The 24,984-nt window shown below is 42.8% G+C and overlaps 1 protein-coding gene across 2 annotated transcripts in view; it reads right to left on the bottom strand.

Annotated features, from left to right (window-relative positions):
* The window catches only part of MAP3K13 (mitogen-activated protein kinase kinase kinase 13), a 230,377-nt gene that overhangs the window by 194,108 nt on the left and 11,285 nt on the right, over nucleotides 1-24,984 (bottom strand). The window contains exon 2 of one of the 2 annotated variants that reach the window (XM_077448443.1): nucleotides 23,874-24,006. The gene's annotated coding sequence lies outside the window, so the exon portion shown is untranslated. Of the gene's footprint in view, nucleotides 1-1,605; nucleotides 1,712-23,873; nucleotides 24,007-24,984 lie in introns of those variants that run through there. The other variant, XM_077448442.1, reaches the window with a different exon arrangement.

Here is a 24,984-nt window from a genome sequence, read left to right as displayed (position 1 = left end):
GCGCAGTATCATAGTGGCCGATTTTTCTTACCGCTGCAGGTCAAGGGATATTATCTTGATCTAGATGAGGACTGCAGAAGTGGGAGACGGTACAGATAAAAATTCGCTCCCCCGTTTCCCCAACTAAGTTACAGGCTGGTAGGAGGGTGCAAACCGGCAGAACCAGGATCAAGAGCAGATATTGATAAAAATTGGCAGTCGCCCCCCCCCCCCCCCCCCAAAAAAAAACAAAACTGTAAGGCCTCTTTCAGACCTCTTTGGAGCGTTGGATGTCAGCGGTGACATGTCCAGTGACATCCGACCCGCTCCGATCTGAAAAAGTGTGACGGAGGAAAAACCTACTTTTCCATCCGTCTGTGGGTCGGGTGACGTCAGACTCTACGGTCCGTCATCATCCAATCTCCCATAGGGGAGAGAGGCGCTCTGACAGGTCCGTCCCTGCCCAGCGTGCAGAGACGGTCCTGTCATCTTCCTGCTCAGCGGGGATCGACGGAGCGATCCCGGCTGAGCAAGCGGATGTTAACGGATCTGTCCTGTGTGAAAGAGGCCTAACTTGGTTATAGGCTTTTTCCTCTTATTTTACCCCGGTTTGCCAATAAAGCCTCTATCCAGATTATTTCCACAATTTGCAACTGTACAGAGGTGGATGTGTAAATCCTTGCTATTTTATTTCAATGTAAATCCTTGTTTTGTTTTTCTTCTCAGAGCGGATTGTGTTGTAGTTTGATCAATCTTAATAAAAAGATATTTAAAAAAAAAATGTAATAGAATAAAAAAAATAAAATAAAATAAAAAAAGGGGGGCATGCCAAGTTATTTTAGCTGATGCAAGACATTATAGATGCCGCAAGCATTTACTGTACCACCTTTAATATTTCACAACTGTCTTATACCGTGTTCACGGAAAACTGGATTCTCTGCATATTTACATATTATAATAAAATAAATACAAATGACAAAAACTGAATTTCATCTAGGCAGTCCTGCATAAAAGAGACTGCCTGCCAGTTCATTTGCTTCCGATAATCTCTAGGTAATGGTAAACCTCGAAGGCAGAAAGACACACCTCATACATTATTCATTTAACATGTCTGCGCTAGCAACGCTTATGTAGCTTACAATGACACCAAATATCCATATGACCGTCAAGCCAATATGCTGTCACGACAGAAAATTTGGAAGGCTCATCTGCCTCAAGGTAAAGCATCCAATGCTGAACAATGAGTTGTAGACTAATTACAAACACTGGAACACGAGTGATTAGCGTGCAACTAAAGGATCAATGCAGAGCGAAAACAATATGGATAATAAGCAGTGGCACTGTTCCTGGAAAGTCATACAGAAAACCTAAATAAAAAGAAAGAATCAAAGTAATAAAAATCATTACAATCATTGATCGGCTCTGTGCACAGCTCTTGCTTGTAGTACTCTGTCATTTAGACGTTACTTGGCCTTTCTTTTTAAGCCTGTCGCCAAGTGTATGGCATTCTCCCCGGTCACAGCCCCCTCTGTCCCGGCTTCATCAATGGCAGTTAACAACTGTTAGCAGAGAAAGTGTCACAGGAGCAAAAGGGATCTAACACAACATGACCACTGCAAGACATACCAGACATTGGCAGGTGCTGTCACTTCTTCAGCCTTCCCTGACACTTGGGATCCTCCAGCACTCAGCACAGCGCAGTCACAGTGCGGTGGAATGTGGGAGGTGACAGGTGAACATTCACCTGCGTCTGTGTGTGTTCAGTGACACGGGGACATAGGGAGGGGGAGGGTATATGGCTAGGGCGGAAGCTCAGTCTGCAGCAGTCTAGTTAGCTACAGGTGATTCAACCTCAGGGCTTCTGTAAAGAGAGGAGCTGTGCATGTCAAAGTACTAACAAAAAGTTCATTTTTTGTTGAGTGTATCACCTGCTATGTTCATTAACCACTTGCTTACTGGGCACTTAAACCCCCCTCCTATCCAGACCAACTTTCAGCTTTCTGCGCTGATGCAATTTGAATGACAATTGCACGGTCATACAACACTGTACCCAAATGAAAATGTTATAATTTTTCCCCCAAATAAAGCTTTCTTTTGGTGGCATTTGATCACCTGTGCGATTTTTATTTTTTGTTAAAAAAAAATAAAAAAAAACGAATTTAAAATAAAAAGTTATTTTTTTTTTGTTATAAAATGTTAAAACGGGTAATTTTTGTCCATCATTGATGTACACTGATGAGTCGGCAGTGATGGGCACCGATAGGTGGCAGTGATGGGCACTGATGGGTGGCAGTGATGGGCACTGATCAGTTACACTGATAAGCAGCACTTCTAGGTGGCACTGATTGGCACCACTGGTGGGCATTGATAGGTGGCACTTGTGGGCATTGATAGGTGGCACTTGTGGGCACTTTCAGGTTGCAATTATGAGGCACAATTGCCTCTTCCATTTTGGGACCGATGTCAATTTAAGATGAGCCGGTGATCTGCTTTTTTTTTCTCCTCCACTGTCAGTGTGAGGAGAGAAAAAAAAAAACAATCCCTGAGCTTTTGTTTTGATCATGTGATCAGCTGTCATTGGCTGACAGCTGATCACATGGTAAGGGGCCGGGACTGGCCCCTTACTCAGATCGGTGATCACCCGAGTCTCAGTGACTTGGTGATCACGGCTCGCGCAGGGAGCATGCACAGGGGAGGGCGTCATATGACGGCCTCTCGGGAATTCACATCCACGCTGTGGCCGTCATTCGGCCATAGCGTGGATGTCAGGTGGTTAAAAGATTAAAAAAAAAAAAAAAAAGAGTCCAGATGATAAGCTGATACTATAGGCAAGGAGTAGCAAATGGATGTTATAGGAGGAACTATACATAGAGCAGGACACAATCACTCCCAGATATGAATGGCCTAATTGCGCGTACACACGCGTGGACTTTCCGGCAGAAAAGGTCAGATGGAACGATTCCGTCAGACATTCCGCTTATGTGTGGGCTTCATTTGACGTTTTTTTTTTTCCAAAATTCTGACGGACTTAGAAATAGAACATGTTTTAAATCTTTCCGCCGGAACCAGTTCCCATCAAGAAAACCGCTCGTCTGTATGCTGTTCTAACGGACCAAAAACGACACAAGGGCAGCTATTGGCTACTGGCTATTGAACTTCCTTTTTCTAGTCCCGTCGTACGTCATCGCGTTCTAAACGATCAGACTTTGGTGTGATCGTGTGTAGGCAAGTCCGTTTCACCGGAACGTCCTTCGGAGTTCAGTCCGATGAGAAGTCCGCTCATGTGTACGCAGCATAACATTGCGCTGCCACATTTTACCTGAAGATCTATCTATCCAAGCTGACCATACACTAATAGAATTCTCCTTGAAAACATCTGTTTTAAGAAGGTTTGATTTTCTCAGTCTTCGTTTTCAACTGTAGTGACTAATTGTAAAAAGAGAGACAACCCTAAAATGCCCCCAAAGGGGTAAGACAAAAAAAATTGACTATCTCGGTACTGAAGGACTACATGAGGTAGCATAAAAATTATTTTTATTAGTACAGAAGCTAAAAATTCATGTAGACAAACACACTATACTACACTATACACCCTATATTGTCAAAAGTATTATGACACCTGACTTTACACACACATGAACTTTAGTGGCATCTCAGTCTGTAGGATTCAATATTGCGTTGGCCCACCCTTTGCAGCTATAACAGCTTCAATTCTTCTAGGAAGGCTATTCACAAGGTTTAGGTGTGTCTATGGGAATGTTTGATTATTCTTCCAGAAGCACATTTGTGAGGTCAGGCACTAATGTTGGATGAGAAAGACTTGCTCGCAGTTTCTGCTCAAATTCATCCCAAAGGTCAGGACTCTGTCTAGGCCAATCAAGTTTCTTCACCCCAATCTCTCTCATCCACCTCTTTATGGACCTTGCTTTGTGCACTGGTGCACAGTCATGTTGTAACATCCCCAAACTGTTCCCACAAAGTTGGGAGCATGAAATTGTCCAAAATGTCTTGGTATGCTGACGCCTTAAGAGTTCCCTTCACTGGAACCAAGGGGTCAAAGCTAGCCCCTGAAAAACAACCCCACATCATAATCCCCCCTCCACCAAATAATTTGGACCAGTGCACAAAGCAAGGTCCATAAAGACATGGATGAGCGAGTTTGAGGTGGAGGAACTTGACTGGCCTGTCCTGACCCCAACCCGATAGAACACCTTTGGGATGAATGAGTGGAGACTGTGAGCCAGGCCTTCTCATCCAACATCAGTGCCTGACCTCATAAATGTGCTTCTGGAAGAATGGTCAGACATTACCATAGACACACTCCTGAACCTTGTGTACAGCCTTCCCAGAAGAGTTGAAGCCGTTATAGCTGCAAAGGGTGGGCCAACTCAATATTGAATCCTACGGACTAACACTGGGATGCCATTAAAGTCCATGTGCGTGTAAAGGCAGGCGTCCTAATATTTTATGGACACTATATTGTCAAAAGTAACATCTATCATATGTTGACAGAATGCTGCTTGAAACGTATCAAAATACATGAATCACTGATAGTGTAGTGACATGAAAATTCAAAGGTTCAGCATGGAAATGATTTTCTTGAATAAATACCAATCTAACGGGGGCGTGGCCTGGCTATGGAGGAGTGAGGACATGCATCTCCTCGGCTCCATCTCCACCGCTGCTTCATCACAAGCACAACGGGGAGATTTTACCCCCAAACAGCACAAACCATGTCCCAGGGACGTTGGGCACTCTCCCAGCAGTCGAGGATGGACAGGACCCAGCAGGAGCACCTCAGCGCTTTCTTTGGCAGAACCTCTCTGAGAGTGGACTTGGCCCTGAGGGGTCGCCCAATTTCTTGGGCCGGGAACTGAACTGCACCATAATGTGTGCCTTAGAGTGTGTCCCCAGTGGCATACACAGCTCTACAAGTTAAACGGATTGTGAACTACCTTCTTGCCTTTTGAAGGTGGCCCGAGGCTTGGGTTCCTGTCCATCACATCCCTTAGCTCTGGACAGAACCCCTTAGTTACGCTACAGTGCTCTCTCCCCATCATCAAACAAGCAGCCGGACATGTGTTGGTGGACAGGAGCTGAACCTCACAGCCTTCCCTCTCATGTTGGCCCACGTAGACCATACCTTATTGGGTACATTTCCCTTTTGGGATATGGGGTCTGGGCCCGGGGGCGTCTCCCTAGTGGAGCTGCGCCCGGCACCCGCCTCCCAAGTGTTTCATAATGTGGTAATGCTACCAATGACACTTTATGTTTTTATGTTTTTTCTAACACTTCTCAACATTTCTTCTTCTCTTCCCCTCACATCCTCTCTCTCACTCCATGCTTCTTCACAGGAACTGCCTCTTGCTCCACCTCTCATGCCCGCCATCATCACACACGACTTGCCTGTCTCCTCTGGATCCCCTATGACGTCTCTTAAGGTAACTTCCTACAATGTACATGGTCTCTGTTCTCCATGCAAGCGTAGCAAGCTGTGGTGGGAATTGAAGCGGTTAGGGGCTCAGGTGGTTTTTGTGCAGGAGACACTTCACCCCCCCAGTCAATGCCCAAGCTGCCTACTCACCTGTATAGCCAGTGGTTTTTGAGCAACTCACCGACTGCAAAATCCAGGGGCACTGCTATGCACAAGTCTTGTCCTTTACAGGCCACTGGGAACCGGGTGGACCCTCAGGACCAGTAAATTTTTTTAAAAGGGACTATTGCGGGACAGAAGTTCACATTTGCTACTATTTACGCCCCTAATACTAACCAACTTACCTTTATAGACAAAGCTCTAGATAGCTCGGAAGAAATCAGAGAGGGCTCTTTGATTTTGGGAGGCCGACTTCAGCGTTAGTCCAGACCCAATGCTTGACACGTTGCACCGGTGTCCTTCTCACTCCCATGCTTTCCTCAAGCACTTTCGCAGATCCCTACAGACTCACCTTCTGATAGACAGCTGGCGAGTACTTCACCCCTCAGATAGGGACCATAGCTACTACTCCAAGGTACATGATGAATATACACATATAGATCTCCTCTGTGTAGACTATCTGACCCTGGAGCTGTTGCAGGCTTCGACCATCGTGAGTATAACTATCTCGGATCAAGAGCCCAGGGGGTTGTAGGACTTTACCTCCCCATTGATGACTCATGCTCTGGAAACCTGGCATTGCCTCAATTGGGGGGGTTTCTAGGTTTCCCTCCTGGAGAGCAGGTGGCCTTTTTTGGGCCCTGGGTGGATGATAGTAATGCCAGCTGTGGTAAGCTTCTGCAGAACGGTAAGATGTTGCCCTTTGAGAACTTGCAAGACCGACACAGGAGTTTCCCTATGGACTTCTGGAGGTATAGGCAACTTCACCGCTTTTTTTAGATCAATGGATGCTCCATAAGAGATATCTCCACCCTTACGCTCCCTTTGAAAGCCTTTTTATAGCAGAGGAACTGATTCCACATATGGTCTCCGAACTCTACCAACTGATATGCTCTACCACTTCCACAGCTAAGCCTGCATATATCAGGACCTGAGAACAGGATTTGGGGGTTGTCTTCACCCCAGCCCAACTGGCCCACCTCTACCAACTTACTCGCCCCAGCTCTATTGATTCTAAAACTCAGGAAAGAACTATAAGATTCTGTCACGTTGGTACCGCGTACCAGTGGACTTAGCATGTATTTATCCATCTACTTCAGACCGCTGCTGTGGTCACAAGGGTACACTCTTGCATATCTGGTGGGATTGCCCGGTGATTAGACCCTTCTGGGAGGACATTAGGTCCAAGATTAAAGACATAATGGGCCTGGACATCCCTCTGTCCCCGGTTGACTTCCTTTTGCTCATTCCTCTCATGCCAGTTAGCTAGTATATGAAAAGTGCATTGCCTCATTTATTAAATGCAGCTAAATGGTTGCTCCTAATTTACTGTAAATGGCCACAAATCCCCAGCAGGGAGGAATGGAGGTGCAAGGAGATTGAAATAAAGGAAGCGGAGGACTGGATCGCTACCTGCAGAGTTACCCGGGACTGCTTCTCCAGCACTTGGTCAACTTGGGTAGACTATGTTTCCGATCCAGGACAAGTGTTCTCTAGTTCAGACTTGGCTTTACTTGAGTTGGCAGAGCTGTCCCTTATGCAACGCCCTCAACCTCTACAATTAAGAACAGAGACCTACTGTAACTTAGATGCATGTGGAAATGTATTTTTTTCTTTCAGCTACTTATCTTTTTGCTATGGCATTAGAAGCTAGGTGTGAGAGGTGCCGTTAATTACAAGATTCAAAGTATGTTCCTGTTCTATCTTCTTTTTCTATTCTTATCTCTCCTTCCCCAGGTCCCCTGACCAATGGTTTATCATATGTTTGTATATCAGGATGTAGGTAATAGGCAGACGTGCTGGCTGGACAGGCAAGCTGGAAAGTTGGTCGCTATGGGGCTGACCAGCCCATCTGGGGTTGGCATAGTTCTGTCCCCATGGAGCAAACGTTCTGAATAGGGTGGCACTGGTATGGGTGGCAGGAACTGCTGGAGTTTACTTTTTAATTAAACAGCAGGTGATTGGTTGCTGGGCGATCCTAGCAACCAATCACCAGCCTGTTAATGGGAAAAGTTCCTGCCCTCATCCAGCCCTGTGATATTGATCTCTGCTCCTCTGCTTGTTCTACACCTGTGTAAGGTAGGAGAGTTCTACCTATACAGCGTGAGTTTGTGGGGTAGGGGACAGAGGACACTACAATAGGGGGGGGGCATGCAGGGGACAGAGGACACTACAATGGGGGGGCATGCAGGGGACAGAGAACACTACAGTGGGGGGGAGGGGGGTGCAGGGGATGGGGGGGTGCAGTGGGGGGTACAGGGGACAGAGGACACTACAATGGGGGGTGCAGGGGACAGAGGACACTACAGTGGGGAGGGGGTGCAGGGGACAGAGGACACTACAGTGGGAGGGGTCTGAGAAGCAGAGGAGACTGCTATAAAAGGTACAGCGGATACTGCAATAGGAGGGCCCTATTAGGGACCCCATCCCCCTCGGGAGAGGGACCCCTACTCACTTAGGGACAGGGACCCCATCACCTCTGAGGAAGGCACCCCCATCTCCCCTAAGCGCAGAAAACCCATTTTCCCTAGGGACAGGAATCCTATCTCCAGCCACCCTTTGGTGCCAGGATGGGGGAGGACGGCAGTAAAATCTGACTCCCCAGCTACATACTCCCTCAGGGTGAACTGGCTTTGTATTAGTGAAGCACCTTAAAGTGAGGTAAACCTGTACTGTTTATTACTGTGTTAGGATTTTTATTATCTTCATTAGCAGGTGAATGGGGCCCTTCATGCATTCACATATATTGAATCCGGGCCTTAAGTGGTAAAAAGGTTGCTGACCCCTGACCTAGAGACTTGCAAGCTGATATCTTTTTCACTGGGATCCATGGAAAAGGGACACAAGCCGCATATGTGCAATAGTGTCCCCCCACTGGCTCAGAAAAACCATAGGGCAATGCTCAGCCTTCTATAGGGGTCAGTTTATAACCTGGGTCATCCACTGACCTAATCAGATCCCCTTTCATTACAAAACTCGTAGACATGTCTGGACTCCTCGTTACACTCTTGCCAAATGACAGTTCAAATAAAGAACAGAGGAAAGCATAGAGAAAAAAGGTTTTGGGGGTGTAATTATCCATTCTGCATACTTATGTACTTCGAACATATTACATAGTGCATAGAATTATTCCTATTGGTTCCTGAAGAATCGTACAGTTGAATGTCCCTACCACACTCCTGTTCATTCTAGGGCCCTTCTGTGAAGTACTTGTAACCTATCACGTGGTTTTCCGGGAGACAACCCGTGGAGATTGGGATTGCAGGCAATAGGGTTATTTTATTTTCCTTGCATGTAATTGGGTATTGTTTGCAAAGTTAATTTTCACCATATTCACTATGATCCTGGGAAAGGTCCCTTGCACAGTGCAACTTTCTTTGCATAGTAAACCTTTACTGTGCCTTTAATAAACCAACCCCACTGTTTTTGGTATGATTCTATCCAAGGACCCAGAAATGGAGCAAGATTGATTTCTAATTAGCTGCCATGTCTATGGTATTTAAATGTCTCTAAAAAAAAAAAAAAAAAAAAAACACACACACACTTGAATGCACACAATAAAACATCAAACCTTTACAAAGTGAGGCCCTGCTTAGCGAAATAAAATCTGAGAGAAACTCAGATCTGTGAGCCGATACTGGCTCAGGTGAGAGGGGAATTCCAGCACGTCTGTAGTTAAAGGTTAACCTTACATGGGAGTATTGCTGTCTGCACACACTGACAGTCGTCTTTGTCATGTCATACCTGATAGGGCTTGGGTGGCGTCTTTTTTTTCTTAAACCTGGACAATTCTACACAATTTATGCTGAATGACATAGTACACACTGACCTAGGTGCGTTCATTATATAGAATATAAAGGGAACCTGTAAAATGATGAAAATATCTTCTTTAATACATAGCACATATCAAGTGATTGCAGTGTATTAAAACTGCAATAATAAACTTCTTTGTACCTTTCTAGGTCACTCAGTGGTGCCCTTCAATTTGTTTTTAGTTATACAGTATATCTTTACATTTACTCACTGTTGGCTGTACAGTCTGGTGTGTGGGCTCTGTTTATCCCTTGTTTGTGCAATTGAAGACCATGAGTGGTTATAAGCCCATTTAATGATCTTATTATATATTTTAACCCTGGGTGGAGTGAAACCCCGCTGTATATTTGCACTTGCCTTCACTGCTCCATAGGGTGGACTTGGCAGCTTTGACCCCTTCTTCGCTATGTTGACCACACATATATATCTTTGCATTCAGATATCAGCTGTGTGTAGCTCTAAATCAAGTACCTCCATATACAGTATACTTGGTTGCTGTATTGTGCTGTTTATGTGGTCTAACATTTGTTTTCTTATTACTACTATATGTGATCTCCTGATAAAGCTCATGAAGCAAAACACGTAGATGTGTCACAGCATTCTAGTCTCTATATCTGAATGTTTCATCATTATCAACCCAAGTTATACAACTATGATTTTGTGATACTCTATGTATGATATTTATAATACGAAGTAGGCTGAAAGCTATTGTGTCTGCTGTACTTGCTTTTTTGTATTTGTACTTTTAAATATTTTATGGTTTTTAAACCTCCTTTATGTTGTGTATGGAATAAAGCTGTAACAATTGTTTTCTAAGAAATATTTTGTCAGTGTATTCATTCCTGGGATTTTAAGTACCGTTGTGTGTTTCACGTGTCTTCTTTTGTGACTACTTTAAGGGTTTGGTGCTCTATTTGCCCATTCATGAAATTTGTTCTTAATTGAGGATACATCACAATAAACATACATTGCATTCAAATAATATTTTATCTTGATTCAATCAGAGAACACAGCCACCTTGCTGTGTGCCTAATTTCCATCTTAGCACTTAGGACGTGCTCCAGGCTGTCTTAGTTCATCCATATAGCAGATGTTATTCCTTTTAAGACTGATCCAAAATCTGAGCCTCTAAAACTGTAGGTCAAATGTTCTACTGTTATGAGCACCACCCTCAGAGTTCTCAGTGTGGAAGGCTGCATGGAATAGAATAATGAGCATCAAGCTGAAAGGAAATATATTTTTTCATAAAACACAGCTTAAGCCAAGGTTCACTTGACACTAAACTGCAGGAATGAAGCCGTGAGAGTTCAGCTTAACTTGCGTGATTTCACTCTGGCATGTCCGTTCCGATTTCAGAGGTGATTTCACAGACATCTGTCCAGGTTTCTGCACAGATGTCAATGGAAATCACAACCTGAAGTCGCAAAAAGTAGTACAGAAACAAATTTTTGAAATCGGTGCGGTGCCGAAAATGTGACGGCGCACCGATTAGGATGGTGCCATTGCCGACAATTGCTGCCAATTTGACATATCAAATCGTATGTCAAATCACACCAGTGTGAACCAGGGCTAACACAGAGTTCTTATAGCTACGGTAAATTCCAGGTAGGGTCATTTTACCATAGTTACATTGGTCAAGCCTGCTACAGGTATTTCCAGCTTTCCTGGGGACTGGCCAGGTATGACCCATAGTAAATAAATAAATACAGCGCTCACAAACATACATACATTATGAATGGAAAACATCAAAAAATAAAGTCCATAAAATAACTGAAAAATGCTTCAAATCCGCTGTGCAGAAAGTGCAAAAATGTTTCAGAAATTTTCGTTCCTTCATCAAAGGTCCTTTGATGATGCCCTGTGGGAGGGCGAAACGTATTGACGCAACTTCCGGCATGACTGACTTCACTTCCGGTCTCGAAGAGAGAATGCCAGGAACGGTGTTTGCTGTATTGTCATCTCCATTTTATGCCTGTTTTTAGCTTACGTTTGTAAGTACAGTTATGCATTCTTATGCACAATAAAGCCTGTTCTTAGCTGTAGTTCACTATCAGTTCATCTCTTTCATTTTTGGGGACCCCTTTATACGGCTGAGAAGTCTTCTTAAAATAAGTTTGTGACCATCTTAAAGAAGTTGTCATCAAGTTCCAATACTGAACCTGCCATCTCTGGATATCATCATAAGTCTGTAGTGAGCTTGATGAAGGAGCGCGGCTGCTACGTCATCGCGACCCCAATGCTCAGGAAACGCGTCGCTTACCAGTGACATCATCTCCTCGTGCCCTTCCACAACATCGCTCCAAGCCTCGTTTTGAAGGAGCAGTGTCTCCACCGCGGCTGGCCTATTTACAACTAGCGGTGTGCTTTCATGACATGGCCAAGCGTTCCCTGTGAGCGCAGTGAGTTTATGACAGATCTGATGACTCCCTGATGGATTTCAACTCTTGCTTTTAAATCTACTACAAAATGTGAGTTGCCTATATAGAGAATGTATTAATAAAAATTGTACTTTATATCTACACCAGAGGTGCCCCTCTCCTTGTGTTTTTATTGTAGAAATTTGGAACTTGGTTTCAGTTCCTTCGTGGAGGCTGCCCTGTCTGTGGAATCCATCCATCCAAAACCTACTTTCACATTGGACTTTTAATATTGTAGTGGCTTTATGCCCTATTATCAATGGACTTTATTCCGTGGTTTATTTTCTCATGTTTATTGTCTTGATAGTTACGCCTTTACTTGTATATTAAGTCTGTAGTGACCCCCAGACTGAAAAGCTGGGAGTCGTCATGATCCGGTGAGTGGGGACACATGTGGGGGAGTTGTGGTACGTCTGAAAAATTCTGAAACATTTTTGCACTTTCCATACATAATGTATATATGTTTGTGAGCGCTGTATTTATTTATTTACTTTGTCCAAGTGTCTAGCACTTTGTGTATAGCAGCTACATTCACTATTTATCACTTAATTTGTTCACCATCAGCACGAGTATATATATAGAATACCCCTCTAATAAATCAAATATACCATAATTTATAAAATGGTCTGAGGCGGTACTGTGGAGATTGACTATGGGCATGAAATCACTTGTCTTTTGGTAAGCGCATATTTTGTGTGGTGGTGGTCACGATCCTTTGGTGCGCTTTGGTTGCACAGTTGAACACTTTGTATTTTTTATTTTATTTTTTATTTTTACATTATTATTACACTCATCACCTTTTTTTATTATTATCACTAATATATATTATTTTTTACATTTCATTTTTATTGCTACTATTAATCTAATATTTTTTATTTTTACATGAATTCTTATGAAATTTAGGTATTTATTAAGTTTTCACTGGACTATTTTTCATTTATTGGACTTTTTTATCGCTTCTCTGGGATTTTTCGAATTTCATTATTAACACTTGTTATTTATAATTCTTTATAAATTATGTTATGTTTTATTTATTCGAGGGGTAGATCAACTTTTTTTCACTACTATTGCAATCAATTAATCACTCATAGGTTTTTATATTTAATTTTATTTACAGTATTTATGTATGTGTGCGGCTTTTTTCTTTTGTTATCTTATTGTGTTTACGTGTATCTTGTAAAACTGAGCTGCAGCGATTTTTAGTTGTACTAGTGTAGATTTAGGTTTAGCGCGGTATTTATTTTTCTTTTTGATATATATATATAGAATATTTTTTTTTCTTCCAAGATATGACCCATACATACATCCAAGCTAGATCGTGTTATGTAACTATGCAAAAAAAAATTGCCATACCTGGAAATGAGTGCAACTGCCCTTGAAAAGTGCACTGTATAGTTTTCTTTAGTAAATCCACTCCTTAATGTCATTCAGTTAAGATTTATTTCCACTTTAACACAATGATAGGAATCCTGCTGCATCTAGGATATGCAGTGCATCCGCAAAGTATTCAGTGTTTCACTTTTTTCCACATTGTGTTATGTTACAGCCTTATTCCAAAATAGATTAAATTCATTATTTTCCTCAAAATTCTACAAACAATACCCCATAATGACAACGTGAAAGAAGTTTATTTGAAATCTTTGCAAATTTATAAAAAAAAAAAAATCACAGATACATAAGTATTTTGGCACGACACTCAAAATTGAGCTCAGGTGCATCATGTTTCCACTGATCATCCTTGAGATGTTTCTACAATTTGAGTCCCACCTGTGGTAAATTCAGTGGACTGGACATGATGCCTGTCTATATAAGGTCTTACAGTTAACAGTGCATGTCAGAGCACAAAACAAGCCATGAAGTCAAAGGATTTGTCTGTAGACCTCTGAGACAAGATTGTATTGAGGCACAGATCTAGGAAAGGTACAGAAAAATGTATGCAGCATTGAAGGTCCCACTGAGCACCTCCATCATCCGTAAATGAAAGAAGTTTGGAACCACCAAGACTCTTCCTAGAGCGGACCACCCGGCCAAACTGAGCGATCAGGGGAGAAGTGCCTTAGTCAGGGAGGTGACCAAGAACCAGATGGTCACTCAGCGACAGTGTTTCCCTGAGGAGAGAGAAGAAACTTCCAAAAAATTTTCGTTTTTTATTTTTAATAAATTTGCAAAGATTTCAAACAAACTTCTTTCATAATGGGGTATTGTTTGTAGAATTTTGAGGAAAATAATGAATTTAATCTATTTTGGAATAAGGCTGTTACATAACAAAAAGTGGAAAAGTGAAGAGGGTACACCGTAGGATGCGAGTTAAAGTAGAACTGTTGACAGATGTAGAATTTTAAGTAGTACCCCAGTTTGTTTTTGTATTGCCTGAGGTACTCCCCTATACAGCACGACTTAAGCTGGCTATACATATATATATGCAACAGATTCCCCCATACATGCTACACAGGAAGAATCTCCAGCTGCCGTTATTGTATTTTGATAGCCGACCCCACCATCTGCCAAAATATGTGAACAGTGCCTGCTTCTGATTGAATGTAGCCACTATGTGGCTGACAATTTTCCACGTGGCTCCTTTGATTTTTAAGTTGATGGATGCCCACTGAGCAAGTTTTGGGCATTTCTTCAGGAATTTACCAACATTTGATTTGTTTTGGTCAGCTTTAGACTTTGCATGTTGATGCAGTCTAAGCTTATTTGGTTTTACTACATTGCTGTGCGGTCAATCGAATTCAGATAGCTTGCTGATAGGAGAGGGTCAAGGTTTATCTTATTAATGTGCTGCTGTTCTTCACTAACCAATTACAGGCTGGGGCAGGTCCTTGGCCATGCTCTACTAGGGATGAGTTCCGGCGTGTTAGCATACTCCACGTGCAGAGCCCGCCAGGAAGTCAGCGCAGCACTGCGCTAATCACAGGCAGTGAGACATTGCCCGATGCACAGCTGCAGAGATCGGGCAATGTCACACCGCCTGTGATTAGTGCAGCGCTGCGCTGACTTCCTGGCGGACTCTGCACGTGGAGTATGCTAACACGCCAGAACTCATCCTTATGCTCTACTGCAGTGGAGAAAAGTGGGGCTAGGGACCTGACAGTTCTGTATGGCAAGGTTGAGTCCTTGGCCTGCTCACAAGTCCTTAGACTGGTCACAGTGATCACATGGTACAGTCAGGGCCAATCACAGCCCATTTGTACCTTGTGATTAGCTGTGGCCAATCACAGCTAATCACAACAATACACAGGGGGTTATTTACTAACGGCAAATCCACGTTGCACTACAAGTGCACTTGGAAGGGTAATCTGAGGGTTAGATCTGAAATGAGTGGAAGCTCTACTGATTTTAGCATCCAATCATGTGCAAGCTAAAAATGCTGTTTTTGGTTTTCCTTGCATGTCCCCCTCGGATCTACAGTGACTTTACTTCCAAGTGCACTTGTAGTGCAAAGTGGATTTGCCTTTCGTAAATAACACCCATAGTGTCTACACACTGTCATTCAGTAAAACAATATTAGGAAATTCACTGCTATAAGCAATAATAGTAAAAAAAAAAAAAAAATCCTGATCAACTCCCCAGAGTGGTATAGCTCTGGTCAAAGTATGTAAAAAACAATAAAAGAAAAAACTTTTTTTTTAAAACCTAAAGAAAAATACATACGTTGACCAATGTCCCTGATCACTGCCACACCAGTTATATGATGACGCTGTAGTGCACTGGTGACAGTATGTAAAAGAAAAAAAAAAAAAATGGTTTCTTCATTTTTCCAAACAAAAAATGACAAAAAAAGAGCCATGCCTCTAACTAAATACCTCAGACTGTCTACATTCCAAAAAGGTAATTTTGGGGGTATTTGTACTCTACTGCCATTTTCGGGTCTCAAGAAATGAGATAGGCCATCAGTACATCGATTTTCAGATATACTGCATATACTATAGTTTGTGGACACTATAACTTTCCTGCAGACTAAATAATATACACTGATTTGGGTTATTTTCACCAAAGAAATGTAGCAGAATACATCAGGCCTACATTTATGAAGAAAGACTTTATTTGCAAAATTTAATAACAGAAACTTGTATTTTTCAAAAAAAAAAAAAAGACCCAGTGGTGATTAAAATATCGCCAAAAGAAAGCTTTATTTGTGTAAAAAAAAAAAAAAAAGATAAAATTCCATTTGGGAACAGTGTTGCATAACCACACAATTGTCATTCAAAGTGTGACAGCGCTGAAAGCTGAAAATTGGCCTGGGCAGGAAGGGGGAAAAAGTGCCGGCTATTAAAGTGGTTAAATAAGCCCAAGGTGGTTTTGCCATAATGTGCTAGTATACACCACATATTACTACATTAGTGCGGCAACTTTAGGCCATTTCTAGGGTACCTACAGCTGAGACTAAAGCCTGGTACAGGGGTTATTTACTAAAGGCAAATCCACTTTGCACTGAAAGTGTCCTTGGAAGTAAAGTCGCTGTAGATCCGAGGGGGATATGCAAGGAAAATTAAAAAAAAGCATTTTAGCTTGCACATGATTGGATGATAAAATCAGATCTCACTCATTTCAGATCTACCCCTTAGATTTACAGCGACTGCACTGCACTGCACATGTTCAAGTGCACTTGCAGTGCAAAGTGAATTTGCTCGTAAATAACCCCCTATGAGATTTTTTCAACCTAGTGGGCTGAATGAAGAAGAAACTGGAGGCGCTCAGGAGGAGCTCACTGTACTAACTCTCCAAGGTTAGTACAGCAATCTCCCCACTAAAAAGGGGGGCTGCCCGCCCCCTCCAGAACACACTGGTCAGCTGCGCTGATTGGATACCGACTGGATGCTGGCTTTCCAGCATGCACGTTCGCCTGGCTTCTGTCAGAAAGGCTGGTGTACACATAGGAGGAATGTTGGTCGCTTTTCGTTGCACTGGCCAATACCAGCCGATATTCGGCCCGTGTGTACCAGGCTTTACTATAAACGTACCGGCAGGGAAAAGTGTAAAATTAGAGTTTAACCCTTTCACGGCTAAGCCTATTTTTGACATTTGGTGTTTACAAGTTAAAATCCGTATTTTTTGCTATAAAATTACTTGGAACCCCCAAACATTATATATATTTTTTTAGCAGAGACCCTAGAGAATAAAATGGCGGTTGTTGCAATACTTTATATCACACGGTATTTGTGCAGTGGTGTTTTAAACGCAACTTTTTGGGAAAAGGGACACTTTCATGAATTTTGAAAAAACGAAACAGTAAAGTTAGCCCAATTTTTTTGTATAATGTCAAAGATGATGTTACGCCGAGTAAATAGATACCAAACATGTCACGCTTTATAATTGGAATGATGACAAACTACGGTACCTAAAAATCTCCATAGGCGATGCTTTAAAAAACTTTTCCGGTTACCAGCTTAGAGTTACAGAGGAGGTCTAGTGCTAGAATTATTGCTCTCGCTCTGACGATCGTGGAGATACCTCATATGTGTGATTTGAACACCGTTTACATATGCGGGTGTGACTTCTGTATGCGTTCTTTGCTGCGTGAGCTGGCGGCGACGGAGGCGCTTGAAAAAAAAAATGTCTTATTTATTTTAAAATTAATAAATTGTTTAAAAAAAAAATATTAAAATTGATCACTTTTAATGCTGTCACAAGGAATGTAAACATCCCTTGTGACAGTAATAGGTGGTGATAGGTACTCTTTATGGAGGGATCGGGGGTCTAAAAGACCCCAATCCCTCCTTTGCACTTCAACGTATTCAGATCGACGTTTTCAGATCGCCATTGGCAGCCGAGTAAACGGGAAGTGACGTTATGACGTCGCTTCCGTGTTTACAATTAGGGGGCTTCATTCCAGTCTGTCCCTAGCCGGCAGAAGCGGCAGATGTTTGATCGGGGCTCCCCGATGGAACGGTATCCCCGGTAAGAGCGGTGGGAGGTAGTGGGAGGGCGGGGACGTCCCCTCCCACTCCTCCGGTATAACAGCCGAGTGGCTTTTAGCCGCATCGGTTGTTATATCTGGAAAGCCGATCGCCGGCTCTAAGAGTACCTGCAGCTGCGGGCATCATCCCGGTATCGTTGTAGGTTGTAAAATGGTAAAGGGGGCGCTACCATAAAATAGTAACAATAAAGTGCTCTAGTGCTTGATACCGTGAGTATCTTATTATTCAATACATACTGCAATATACATTAAATACATATAAGTATTCAGCTAAAAAAAAGTAAACGTATAAAACAAATAAACAAATTGTCCATAGAAAATAGTGAAACTGGAGTAGGTGTAAATCCTGTATCCCGTCACCGCTTCGTAAAAATGGACAACCACAGCACCCAGTGAAATTATGATAAGTAGCCTACTCACTGACTCACCTTGACCCCTTTATTTAAAAAGTAAAGTCAGGTGAAGCTTTAGCAGGTTTAGGGAACTGCAAACCTTGATGGGGAACTTATAATTAGGTGTACCGGTGATATTGTTTCAATCCATGTTTGCTCAAGAAAAAATATAGAGAGAACCGGACCATGGCATAATAACGTTTTATTTAACCACTTCCCACCTGGCCAATGCATATATACGGGCGGGTGGGAGCCGTCTACTCCTGATAGGACGTTCAGGAACGTCCTTCAGAAGTAGCGGGATCGCGCGCGTGCCCGCGCAGCGGCGCGATCCCGATGTGCTCGTGTCACCCGGACACGGCACATCTCAGATCGGCAGGAGGGCTCTGTGATTGGCCCTCCTGATCACATGATGGCCGTGTCCAATCACGGCCGTCATGTGATGTAAACAAACAGCCGGTTGCTAGGCAATCGGCTCTCCTCTCCTCACACGGAAGTCATCGCTGAGGAGAGGAGAGCAGAACGCTGCAGCCGGCTGATGATCAGTGAGTATGAGCTGTTTTTTACAGCTTTTTACTCACTGATCATCAGTCTAGTGTCAACACACAACACACCACACAGTACAAACACAGTCCCCACATATGTCCCCAAAACACACATGTCCCCAAATAATAAAAACACATGTCCCCAATAATAAAAACATGTCCCCCACATATGTCCCACTAAAATCACATGTCCCAATGATTATCTGCACACATATGTATGTGATCACCTGCACACATATGTACATGATCATTTGCGTACATATGTCCCTGATCACACAAACCAATTATACACTTAACGGAATTTTTTTTACCAAAAACATGTAGCAGAATACATTTTGGCTTAAATTTATGACAAAATTTGATTTTATTGGATTTCTTTTCAAATAGAAAAAAGAAAATATTGTTTTTTTTCCAAATTTCCGCTTTTTTTGCGCTTATATCGCAAAAAATAAAAAACGGAGTCGTGAATAAGTAACACCAAAATAAAGCTCTATTTGTGCGAACAAAATGATAACCATTTCATTTGGGTACAGTGTAGCATGACCGCGCAATTGTCATTGAAAGCACTAGAGCAATGAAAGCTGAAAATTGGGCTGGGAAGGAAGGGGGTGAAAGTGCCCTGTATGGTAGTGGTTAAAATAACATAAAAACAAAAAAAAGCCAAATGGCCTCTTACTTTAAAAGTTCCGAAACCTCGGCACTAGAGGGAACGAACGGATCAGACGGGGTGAATTGGAACCTAGCTGTGCCGCTTCCGCTGCTTGAATTGGCGTGCGTTCCAACCCCTGGATCTCAGGAACCAAGCGTTTGGACCAACAGCAATTTGACCGTAATGCGCCTCGACATACGTTTCGTAGTAATGACGTCGTCAGGAAGCGGTATTACCCCCAAAAGCCGAGTACGTACATCGGTGGCAAGGGGTTAATAACACATTATTGAGAAGACATTAACATTAGGATACCCTTAGATACTAATCAAAGTTCTGAGAACATGATAGTTTTCTCACAAAAGACTAACATACAACACATGACACTGATTATAATCAAGGAAAATTTGCTAAGAATTTAGGAATCAGCTGCAAAAGATAACAGAGTAAGCAACATTGAATGCATAGAGTGTCACCAGAAAGGTATGTGCCTTGTGGACTGCAAGGAGTGTCCACATCAAAGATGGAAGATTCCAACCTAAACTGACATATGAAATATCAGGACCACAGCACACTGAGCAAATCGCTCTTCAGCTGATCAGTCAATCTTTTGCAGTTTAGTTATGTAAAACTTACAATCACCTCAAGTAAAACTTACATTACAAATTACCAATTTTTAGATGTGATGGCATTGGCCTTACTTTTCTTTTTTAGGCTTTCTTTGCTTAATTTTCACATAGTGATCCAGACAGTGGGGTTGATTTACTAAAACTGGACAGCGCAAAATCTGCTGCAGCTCTGCATAGAAACCAATCAGCTTCCAAGGTTAATTGAGAAAGCTGAAGTTAGAATCCGATTGGCTACCATGCACAGCTGCACCAGTTTTTGCACTCTCCAAATTTAGTAAATCAAACCCATTGAGTTTGTTGTTTTTCAAAAGAACAAGCTCTCCTTCAAATGTATCAGTTGGAACAGGAAGGGGCCACCCCCAAACTGTTCCCACAAAGTTGGGAGCATGAAATTGTCCAAATTGTCTTGTAATGCTGTGCCTTAAGAGTTCCCTTCACTAGAACTAAGGGGCCAAGTCCAACTCCTGAAAAACAACCCGACACCATAATCCCTTCTCCAGTGCACAAAGCAAGGTCCATAAAGACAAGGGTGAGCAAGCTTGGGGTGGAGAAACTTGACTGGCCTGCACAGAGTACTGATCTCAACCCAACAGAACACCTTTGGGATGAGTTAGAGTGGAGACTGCAAGCCAGGCCTTCTCATCCCACATCAGTGCCTGACCTAACAAATGCGCTTTTGGAACATTCTCATAGACACACTCCTAGACCTTGTGGACAGCCTTCCCAGAAGTGTTGAAGCTGTTATAGCTGCAAAGGGTGGGCCAACACAATACTGAACCCTACGAACTAAAGCCTGGTACACACGATCAGATTGTTGGCCAACAAAGCATCAGACCTTTGTCTGAAGGGCATGTGCCAGAAACTTGTCTTGCATACAAACAGTACACAACTGTCAGCCAACAAACGCGAACGTAGTGACGTACTACGAGGAATTTCAGCTTTTGAGCGCCACCCTTTAGGCACCTTCTGCTAATGTTGTGTTTAGTGAGCATTGATTCTGAGCGTGTTCATACTTTCAACTTTTGTGTGACGGACTTGTGTACAGACGATAGGAAAATCTGACAACAGACCTTTGTCTGCCGAAAATTTACTAGCCTGCCATTCAACATTTGTTGGCGGAAAGTTGGACAACAATTGTCTGATGGAGCGCGTACTAATGGTCAGATTTAGGCCAACAGTCTGTCTTCACACATATCCCTGCTGAAAATCTGATTGTGTGTATGAGGCTTAAGACCGGGATGGCACTAAAGTTCATGTGTGTGTAAAGGCAGGCGTCCCAATACTTTTGGTAATATAGTGTATATTCTGGATAGTTGTATGAATCTGTTCTATGGAAAATCAAGCATCACTCTTACCTCTATGCGTAGGCCTACTTTATGATGTACAAATGCAGCTACACAAGGCAGCCAATCAGATTCCAGTCCTCTGATAGATGAATTATAAATTTGGTCCCATTTAAAGTACATTGCTCTTAGGGTTGAGTTCAAAAAATTAAAGTGTATCTAAACCACAAAACAAGCACTTTATATTTTGCAGCTTACCACTAAGACCCCTTTCACACCGAGGAAGTTTTGCAGGCGCTATAGCGTTATAAATAGCTCCTGCAATACGCCCTCAAACTGCTGCACCATTGTCTCCAGTGTGAAAGCCTGAGGGCGGTGCGCTGGCAGGACGCCAGGAAAAGTCCCACTAGCAGCTTCTTTGGAGCGGTGTGTTTACCACTCCTCCACCACTGCTCCCCATTGAAATCAATGGGGCAGTGCTGCAATACCGCCGGCAAAACGCCACTATTGCAGCGTATTGCGGGCGGTTTTAACCCTTTCTCGGCTGCTAGCGGGGGATAAAAGTGCCCCGCTAGCGGCCGAAAATGCGCTGCAAATCCGACGGTAAAACGCCGCTAAAAATAGTGGCGTTTTACCGCCGACGCTATAGGTGTGAAAGCCCTCTAATAGAGGAGGTGGCTGCATTATTTACCTTACTTTTTTTAACCTTGTGAATAACACTTGCCATCCAGATACCACCTAGAGTAGGCATCAAAAACATATGTCTTTGTTCATCTTCATTAGATGGGGGAAGGAGAGTTTAGTAGTTTATACGAGAAAGATAACATTGTTTTGCTTCTATAGTATCTCACAAAAGTGAGTACACCCCTCACATTTTTGTAAATATTTTATTATATCTTTTTGTGTGACAACACTGAAGAAATGACACTTTGCTATAACATAAAGTAGTGAGTACACAACTTGTATAACAGTGTAAATTTGCTGTCCCCTCAAAATAACTCACACAGGGATTAATGTCTAAACCGCTGGCAACAAAAGTGAGTACACCCCTAAATGAAAATGTCCAAATTGGGCCCAAAGTGTCAATATTTTGTGTGCCCATTATTTTCCATCACTGCTTTAACCCTCTTGGGCATGGAGTTCACCAGAGCGTTGTTCTTTACAACTCCCTCATGATGACATCACAGAGCTGGTGGGTGTTAGAGACCTTGTGCTCCTCTTCCTTCCATTTGAAGATGCCCCACAGATGCTCAATAGGGTTTAGGTCTGGAGACATGTATGGCCAGTTCATCACCTTTAACCTCAGCTTCTTTAGCAAGACAGTGGTCGTCTTGGAGGTGTATTTGGGGTCGTTATTATGCTGGAATACTGCCCTGTTGCCCCAGCGTTTCGAAGGGAGGGGATCATGCTCTGCTTCAGTATGTCACAGTACATGTTGGCATTCATGGTTCTCCCAGGGAAATGTAGCGCCCCAGTGCCGGCAGCACTCATGCAGCCCCAGACCATGACACTCCCACCACCATGCTTGTCTGTAGGCAAGACACACTTGTCTTTGTACTCCTCACCTGGTTGCCGCCACACACGCTTGACACCATCTGAACCATATAAGTTTATCTTGGTCTCATCAGACCACAGGACATGGTTTCAGTAATCCATGTTCTTAGTCGGCTTGTCTTCCAAAAACTGTTTGCGGGCATTAACTTTAGAAGAGGCTTCCTTCTGGGATGACAGCCATGCAGACCAATTTGATGCAGTGTGTGGGGTATGGTCTGAGCACTGACAGGCTGACCCCCCCCACCCCTTCAACCTCTGCAGCAATGCTGACAGCACTCATACATCAATTTCCCAAAGACTACCTCTGGATATGACGCTGAGCACGTGCACTCAACTTATTCTGTTCTGAGTGGAACCTGTCCCGTTAAACCGCTTTATGGTGTCCGCCACCATGCTGCAGCTCAGTTTCAGGGTCTTGGCAAACTTCTTATAGCCTAGGCCATCTTTATATAGAGCAACAATTCTTTTTTTTAGATCCTCAGAGAGTTCTTTGCCATGAGGTGTCATGTTGAACTTCCAGTGACTAGTATGAGAGAGTGAAAGCGATATAACACCAAATTTAACACACCTGCTCCCCATTCACACCTGAGAACTTGTAATACTAACATGTCATGTGACACTGAGGGAAAATGTCTAATGGGCCCAATTTGGACATTTTCACTTAGGGGTGTACTCACTTTTGTTGCCAGTGGTTTAGACGTTAATGGCTGTGTGTTGAGTTATTTTGAGGGGACAAAAAATGTACACTATTATACAAGCTGTATACCCACTACTTTACATTGTAGCAAACTGTCTTTTTTTCAGTGTTGTCACATGAAAAGATATAATAAAATATTTACAAAAATGCGAGGTGTGTACTAACTTTTGTGAGATACTGTAGTTCAGCTCACATGAAATGACAAGGACACTGCATTTCTGGCATGATCAACAAGTATTTTCTGTACTTGCTGAAAATGTTCTTAGCCAGAAAAATGACCACTAATGCAGCCATATCTAAGAACTGGTAAGCTGTAATATATAACATTTGCATTCTTGGTTTAGGTAGATTCTAACAGTTAGAAATCACTAATTTGGTACTTTCCCCAAGTCAGAAACATACCTCCTATGGTGGAACATGTAGGTCCCCACAGTCTGTGTCTCTCACCATTACCATTATTTTCTCGCTGCATCTTCATAACAAAACACCAAATCAGTCGCCTTGCATTGACTCTTCTTAAAATCAGTAGCTGACCCTAGAAGTTAAATGATTGTGAGATTGTGTACCTTTATACTTTCATACACAGCTTATTCAACTAAACTGTTATGACTGTTAAGCTGGATAGACACTATACAATTTTCTGTAGATTTTTTCCTTTTTTACTTCAGATTTACCAAAACCATATAATATAAAGGTCAAACCTTAAGGCTCGGTTCACACAGGGGCGGCACGACTTGCAGCGCCGCGACCTGCACACGATCAGCGGCGACTTGCAAAACGACTTCTGTATAGAAGTCAATGCAAGTCGCCCCAAAGTAGTACAGGAACCTTTTTTCTAAGTCGGAGCGACTTGAGTCACTCCTATTAGAACGGTTCCATAGTACAGAACGGAGCGCGACTTGTCAGGCGGCGAAGTCGCCTGGACAAGTCGCCCCTGTGTGAACCGAGCCTAAGAGTTTGAATTTGTATGCTTGGTAAATCTAAAGGAAATCAGACAACAAAAGTTGTATAGTGTGTATGGGGTCTTACCTTTTTAACACAAAACTGATGATCCTCAGAATGGTTACTTCTCCACTTCTTTCCTTTCTTTTCTTTTTCTTTTTTGATTTGTAGGAGTGGAATATTTTGCTATGTTTTCAATAAAATTGCCTGTCTGGCACTTAAAATTAACGCTCATTGAAATACATTCATCATTATCCACAGAAGGATATAAAGCCACTTTGTGTGCACTGAATTCCTGTGCAAACCCAGATTCTACCTTGCAAAAATATTGCTGACATCATTGCTGTGCTGTACATAGCCTATGCAAAGAGCAGAGCTTTGAGAGAGATCCAGTAGCTCCACCCACTACAAGCTACCTGGAGAAAACGACAGGAGGGGGCGGAGACAAGACTAGTCACACTGCACAAAGCAAGAGAGCAGCAGTGACTGGTCTTTTCGGGAAGCTCTTGCACGGGGGCAAAGTGTCACACTGGATTACTGCACAGATCTGGAAGAAATGCTGTACATAAAG

This window comes from Lithobates pipiens, unplaced genomic scaffold (assembly GCF_037356315.1).
Source record: "Lithobates pipiens isolate NorthernLeopardFrog02 unplaced genomic scaffold, aLitPip1_a1.2 Scaffold_22, whole genome shotgun sequence".
Lineage (NCBI taxonomy): Eukaryota > Metazoa > Chordata > Amphibia > Anura > Ranidae > Lithobates > Lithobates pipiens.
The sequence above is the reverse complement of the archived record's forward strand: the minus strand, read 5'-3'. Positions and strand labels throughout refer to the sequence as shown.